The 7,344-nt window shown below is 39.8% G+C and overlaps 1 pseudogene; it reads left to right on the plus strand.

Moving 5' to 3' along the window:
* Positions 1–2,627: 2,627 nt before the first annotated feature.
* Positions 2,628–6,916, plus strand: LOC134246821 (host cell factor 1-like; annotated as a pseudogene).
* Positions 6,917–7,344: the final 428 nt, after the last annotated feature.

The raw sequence follows: 7,344 nt of genomic DNA on the forward strand, positions 1-7,344 counted from the left end.
AAAGCAAAGTAATTGTTATAGCCTTATGGTGGATTGAAGTTGCTATATACATATTGTTCATGTAAATGTAGTTTTAATATCTTCAGAAGAATGCATATATGAGGTCTAATATGTTTCTCTTAAGATTTAGAGACTTATGTCAGTGTCAGTTTGTAAGATACAAATGTTTCTTTGAAAATAAAACGTGAAGTTTCAATCATTCCAAAATTATTATACCCCACGCAAGAAGTTGTGCGAGGTATAATGTCTTTGATCCATCAGTCAAAGTATCAGTCAGTCCGTCAGTCCTGTTTTTTTTGTCAGCGCAACTCCTCTATAGACCGCTGCACAGAATTTCGTCAAACTTTGCAGGTATTTAGGACACAATGTGTAAATATGTGCATATTACCAGGAAATTCCGATTCCATTATTTTTCGGGCATTCGCACTTTTTAACTTAGGCATTTGGCCATACCTTGAATATAGAGATGAACAGTTTGTCAGCGCAACTCCTCATACGCAGCACAGAATTTTGTCAAACTTTGCAGGTATTTAGGACACAATGTGTAGATGTGCATATTACCAGGAAATTCCATTCCATTAATTCTTTCCGGGAATTTCCTGACTTTTACAACTTAGGCATTGGCTATACCTTGAATATAATATGCAACAGTTTGTCAGAGCGCAACTCCTCATAAACCGCTGCACAGAATTTTGTCAAACTTTGCAGGTATTTAGGACACAATGTGTAGATGTGCATATTACCAGGAAATTCCGATTCCATTATTTTTTCCGGGAATTTCCGCACTTTTTAACTTAGGCATTTGGACATACCTTGAATATAGAGATGAACAGTTTGTCAGCGCAACTCCTCATAAACCGCTGCACAGAATTTCGTCAAACTTTTCAGATATTTAGGACACAATGTGTAGATGTGCATATTACCAGGAAATTCCGATTCCGTTATTTTTTCCGGGAATTTCCGCACTTTTTAACTTAGGCATTTGGCCATACCTTGAATATAGAGATGAACAGTTTGTCAGCGCAACTCCTCATAAACCGCAGCACAGAATTTTGTCAAACTTTGCAGGTATTTAGGACACAATGTGTAGATGTGCATATTACCAGGAAATTCCGATTCCATTATTTTTTCCGGGAATTTCCGCACTTTTTAACTTAGGCATTTGGACATACCTTGAATATAGAGATGAACAGTTTGTCAGCGCAACTCCTCATAAACCGCAGCACAGAATTTCGTCAAACTTTTCAGATATTTAGGACACAATGTGTAGATGTGCATATTACCAGGAAATTCCGATTCCATTATTTTTTTGGGATTCTGCACTTTTTAACTTAGGCATTTGGCCATACCTTGAATATAGAGATGAACAGTTTGTCAGCGCAACTCCTCATAAACCGCAGCACAGAATTTTGTCAAACTTTGCAGGTATTTAGGACACAATGTGTAGATGTGCATATTACCAGGAAATTCCGATTCCATTATTTTTTCCGGGAATTTCCGCACTTTTTAACTTAGGCATTTGGACATACATTTAATATAGAGATGAACAGTTTGTCAGCGCAACTCCTCATAAACCGCTGCACAGAATTTCGTCAAACTTTTCAGATATTTAGGACACAATGTGTAGATGTGCATATTACCAGGAAATTCCGATTCCATTATTTTTTTCGGGAATTCCGCACTTTTTAACTTAGGCATTTGGCCATACCTTGAATATAGAGATGAACAGTTTGTCAGCGCAACTCCTCATAAACCGCAGCACAGAATTTCGTCAAACTTTGCAGGTATTTAGGACACAATGTGTAGATGAGCATATTACCAGGAAATTCCGATTCCACTATTTTTTCCGGGACTTTCCGCACTAAATACTTAGGTTTTTGTCCATACCTTGAATATAGAGATGAACAGTTTGTCAGCGCAACTCCTCATAAACCGCTGCACAGAGTTTCGTTAAACTTTGCAGATATTTAGGACACAATATGTAGATGTGCATATTACCAGGAAATTCCGATTCCTTTATTTTTCCGGGAATTTCCACACTTTCCAACTTAGAATTTTTGGCCTTATTTTGAATATAGAGATAAACAGTTTGTCAGCACAACTCCTCTTAAACTGTTGTACATAGTTTCGTCAACCTATGCAGATATTTAGGACATACTCCATTATTTTATCTCAAAGAGTTTTGCCTATTATTCAAGAAAATTTCTCCCCCCACCCCCACCCCAACCACTTCAAATTAATGTTTGGAGTTGTATAATGCCAAGAAATTTTGATTCCATTATTTATCTAGAAACTTCATTCCACATTTAAATGTCCTCATATGCAAGACATTTTGATGTGAAGATTTTTTTGCAATTATTGCCCTTTTTGATCTATAATATGTATTTAAAGTGCACTGTGCCTTTCATTATGTGTTTCACCGTCAAGTTTTGGGGGAGCGTGGGGTATGTGAGCTAGCTCACTTTTTCTTTTTTTTTTTAATGCTGTTAAGAAAAAAAAATTATGCCAAGCATGAGCAAAACACCTTTTGTTTTTGTATTTTTATTTCTTAAATCTTCTGTGAATTACATATAGAAGTATAGCTTAACAGGGAGGCATACTGTAGCTTGTATAATTTTCATTTTCAGTCATCTACAACAAAAACCATCATCAAAACTATCCCATCTTCCATGCTGTCAATGGCCAAAGCAGGAACCAGCACTGCAACGACTTCAGGTGGTGCTAAAACCATCGTCATAGCAGCACCCAAAGGCAGCACTGGGGGACTGACAGGGACCCCACACAAAATCATCAGCTCAGTCCCCAAAATAGCCGGCCAGGGAAACACCCAGTTCATCGTGGTCAGCCCACAGAGTAGCGTGGGTGGGGCACATACCATCACATCAGGTGGGTTAGATATAAACATGGATCTATTTATAGAATTATGGAGTTCTTGATGAACTTCTGTTTTACTTCAATCTGTATTTTACTGACATTGTTGTTTTTCTCTCTTCTTCAAAGTAACACCTTAAATGATTGGGGGAAAATGTATCTTTTTATGTACTTGTTAAGAATATATTAACTGAAATATTGTAAGCCAGCCATAAATCAAAGTTTTTTTTATTCTGAATCATCAAAATGATATCTCCTAATATTTTTGTAACTGTCGATGCATTAATGATAATAAGATTGGTTCACTTCAGTTCATATTCACATATAAAAGAAATTGGTGAAAACTCACTAAAATTTCTGTTTATATACAGTACTCATTGATGCAGATGTTGAGATACTAATAATAGCATATAACATATCTTTACAGGGGGCAAGCCCATTCAGGTGACGACTCTACAGACGACGTCAGGTGTGACCCTAGCCGGTCATCAGATCGTCACAGCCTCACAAGTCGCCAAGCCAGTCATTCAGCAAGGTAACTACAGACAACTCCTGAAAAATTCTGGTTCATTTTTGGAGTTCCCTTCTTTGATAGACATTCATAAATACTAAGGGTTGGCAGAAATGTTTTGCAACAAGGTAAATCTCTTGTAGGCATATTTGTCGTTTTCTTGTAAACATAAGGGGAACTGCCCCACAACAGTTGCTGTATGCCTTACCCTTTTCACAGTTACTTATTATTTTGCCTAGTTTGAAACCCCTTCCATTCATGTCTTACCTTAGACCTGACCTTGACTCTTGGGGCATCCAGTTTAGGTTACACAAGAAGGTTCCCTATTGTCAGTCTTTTTTTTATCAAAGGTGGTAAAAAATCTTTAAAATTTTTTGAAAATATGTTTTTCTGTTACTATAGGAAGTATAGTTTTCTATTTTCTTCTGTTACTCTAGGGACTGGAGGGACTATAGTGAAGACTATTCAGGCCACGCCCACAACTCTGGCTGGGATCCGCCACCTCTCTCCTGATTAACACCACCGCTCCTACACAGTCAACGCCCACAATCTCCCTCATCACACAGCCTTCAGTCTCCCAGATTCCGGTCACCTTGACCACTCAGACAGTCTCAGCCACGCCCATCCAGGCCACAGGGGGCGGCGGAAAACCAGTCCAGATAACTATCACCCCAGCAGCAGCTTCAGGGGCTGTCCAGGCCCAACCCACAGTACAAGTCGTGCCAACCGTCACGCAACCCTGCACTGATGGTCATAACTGCCCAGGAGACGAAACTCCTCAACCCGCAGTATGCACTGATGGTCACAATTGCCCTGGTGATGAACTTCCTCAACCCGCAGTATGCACTGATGGTCACAATTGCCCAGGTGATGAACCTCCTCAACCTGCAGTGTGTACCGATGGCCACAATTGTCCAGGTGATGAGACAACTCAGCCCAGTGCTGTATGTACAGATGGGCATAATTGCCCAGGTGATGAAAATCCACAACCATCTAATGTATGTACAGATGGACACAATTGTCCGGGTGATGAAGTCGATGGAGTTCCTCCTGCTGCTAAAGGACAGTGTACAGATGGGCATAATTGTCCGGGCGACGAGACTGCACAATCCCAAAATGTTTGTACTGATGGGCATAATTGTCCTGGTGATGGTAATCAATCCCAGTCGACTAATGCCTGCACTGATGGACACAACTGTCCTGGGGATGAAAACCCCTCTGGAGTCTGTACAGATGGACATAATTGCCCAGGAGATGAAAATCCTCAGTCTGGAGTGTGCACAGACGGGCACAATTGCCCAGGGGATCAAAATCCCCAGCCATCAAATGTTTGCACAGACGGGCACAATTGTCCCGGGGATCAAAATCCCCAGCCATCTAATGTTTGCACAGATGGCCACAATTGTCCAGGGGATGAGAACCCAGACCAAACTTCAGGGCAGCAGGTGACCTCTGACCTCCCAGATAGTGCTGCTGTGGTGGCTCCCTCTGTCCCACTGGACACAAATGCTGCAGTGTCTGTATCGGAGCAAGTTCCTGCGATCCTGATGCAAGATACTGAACCTAAACTGGAACCAGAAGCTATGGACACGGCAGCACCAGTGGATGCTTCTCAACCAGAATTACCAGTGACACAACCACAGGAAGTGGCACCAGCGGCAGAGGTGGCACCCACACCGGAGGTAGCACCACCTCAGGAAGCACCGCCTGAGGAAGCACCTGTTCCAGATTCCACAACAGCAGTGCCTGCATCACAAGGAGAGATAACTCCTATTGTTCCTAAGCAGGAAGAACCTATGGATATTGGGCCATCCCCTGTAGCGACCCTCCAGGGCACAATACTGACCGTGGGACCTCCAGAGGGGCCACACCTCCCCAGCCTATAGATACTTCTACAGCAGACTCTGGTAAGATTGATTGGTCTTGTGGCTTTAGGAACGTCGTAAGATTTAGTGTTATCATTTGATGGAGGTAATAATTATGTTCTTAAACAGTTTCATGAAGCAAGAATTTGTCTTGTAATGAATTTGTTACGCATATAGCAGCCTCGCTTTCGGTTGATAAATGAACCCTTTGTGTGAATTTACTAAATAATTTCAAGACCACAGTTAAACGAGAAACATTTCTTAATTTGATAGTATGTCTTATTTTGCGTTTTACTATTAGATCCTCTGGCAACTCTGGCCTCAGCAGCGATATCATCTGGCACAGCTCAGACCACCATAAAACAGGAGCCTGGTGTTCTAGCAGCCAATGGAATTAAACAGGAGGTACAGGTAATAGGCTTTATATCAGCTGAAGAAAAAAGTTTTTGGAAAATTTTGAAATTGAATGTAGTAATCAGATATACATGTTGATAACGTTTTTTTTTTTCCCTTAAATTTCACTTGCATCTATATAAAAAAAATCCTATAACATGCATATTTAGACCACTAAATGATTTTTTCTTCAAAGGAAAAATTAAGACTGTAAAGTGTTTGAATAGTAATTTGAGGCACAGTGGATTTTTCAATACAATTTTCAAGACTGCAATCAGGAATAGCCATATTCTAAAAAAAAGACAAAATGAATAATACTATAGTCAAAACACAAGCACACTGGCTTAGATTATATTTTTGGGTTTGTGTTACATTTTCAGTTGTACAGGAATATCATAAAAAACATCTACAGGATATGTATGAAAACGCTTAAACTTTTCCCCATCATTCTGGAATATGTTGATTATCAAATATTGTGTTGTTTTATCAGGACAAGCCTGAGGCGGTACCTAGGACACCGACCACTCCAGTAAAGAAGGAGGGGGAACCAATGGTACGACGTGGGGATCATCAAGGGCACCTCCTGTGTCGTGTCTCACTTCTATCTCTCAGCTGACGCCCTGCAAGCCAGCGGTAATGGAAACGTAAGTTTCAATAGGCAAATGTACCGTTATCTTACTGTCACAGCGTGTTACTGGAATCATAGATGTAAGCACTGTCATTGCTGTGAGTTTGAAGAACCATTGAGAGTATTTGACCTATAACCTTTGAGCTACTGCATCAAGAAGAAGAGGTGACCCAGGAGTAAAACACATTACTTAAAAAAAAAATTTAATCTGTAAAATGTCACTTGGAATTATGTGCATAACTTTTTCTGAGTGGAGGCTTTTTTGCATCGTATTAAGCAAGATAACAATTCTTTTTCCTTTAATATATCACAAGATTTTATATTTAATTTTTGACAAGTTACTTTTTATTTTACACAACTCAATCTAAAAAAAAATCATTTGAAATTTTTGAAAGTGCTTGTTAAATAAAAAATCCAGTAGTGAATGAAATTCTCCTTTTTTATATAGGACATAGACGTGGTGAATGTTGGGGATGTGAACGTCTTGAAGAAACAGGAACTCCTCCCGGGAACGGCCTATAAGTTCCGTGTGGCGGGGATCAATGCGTGCGGCCGCGGCGGTTCAGTGAGATTAAGCCTTTAAGACCTGCCTCCCTGGCTACCCCGTCATGCCTCTTAGCCATCAAGATCAGCAAGGTAGGAGGAAAGGTCAGCATCACCCACAGGCTTGTTCAATCTATCTATCATCTTTATTTGCTTCTTCCATCTGTCTATCTTCTCTGCTTATTTTATGTGATTATTTTGCTGTGTCATTGCTTTATGTCATTGCTTTTGAATAGTAACTGGGGAAAGGATAATTTATTTGCTTTATAAAAATATTTTAAAAGCAAAGCCTTGAAAATCATGTGCTTCAGGATTAGGCTCTAATAATAATCATTAGTAGTAAAAATTTCTTGATTATTTGTATACAGTACAACAGACTTGTTATGTACTATTAAGGATGTACAACACACCTACCCCCAAAAAAATTCCTGTCGTTTAATTTTCGTTATTTTTGTATATTTGGTACATGACTATATCTACTGCATGTATGCACATTTTGAACAAAATCGTTCGAGTGGTTTTTGGACAGGAAC

This window comes from Saccostrea cucullata, unplaced genomic scaffold, assembly GCF_032062105.1.
Source record: "Saccostrea cucullata isolate Sc308-1 unplaced genomic scaffold, CSIRO_AGI_Scuc_v1 ctg20869, whole genome shotgun sequence".
Taxonomy (NCBI): domain Eukaryota; kingdom Metazoa; phylum Mollusca; class Bivalvia; order Ostreida; family Ostreidae; genus Saccostrea; species Saccostrea cuccullata.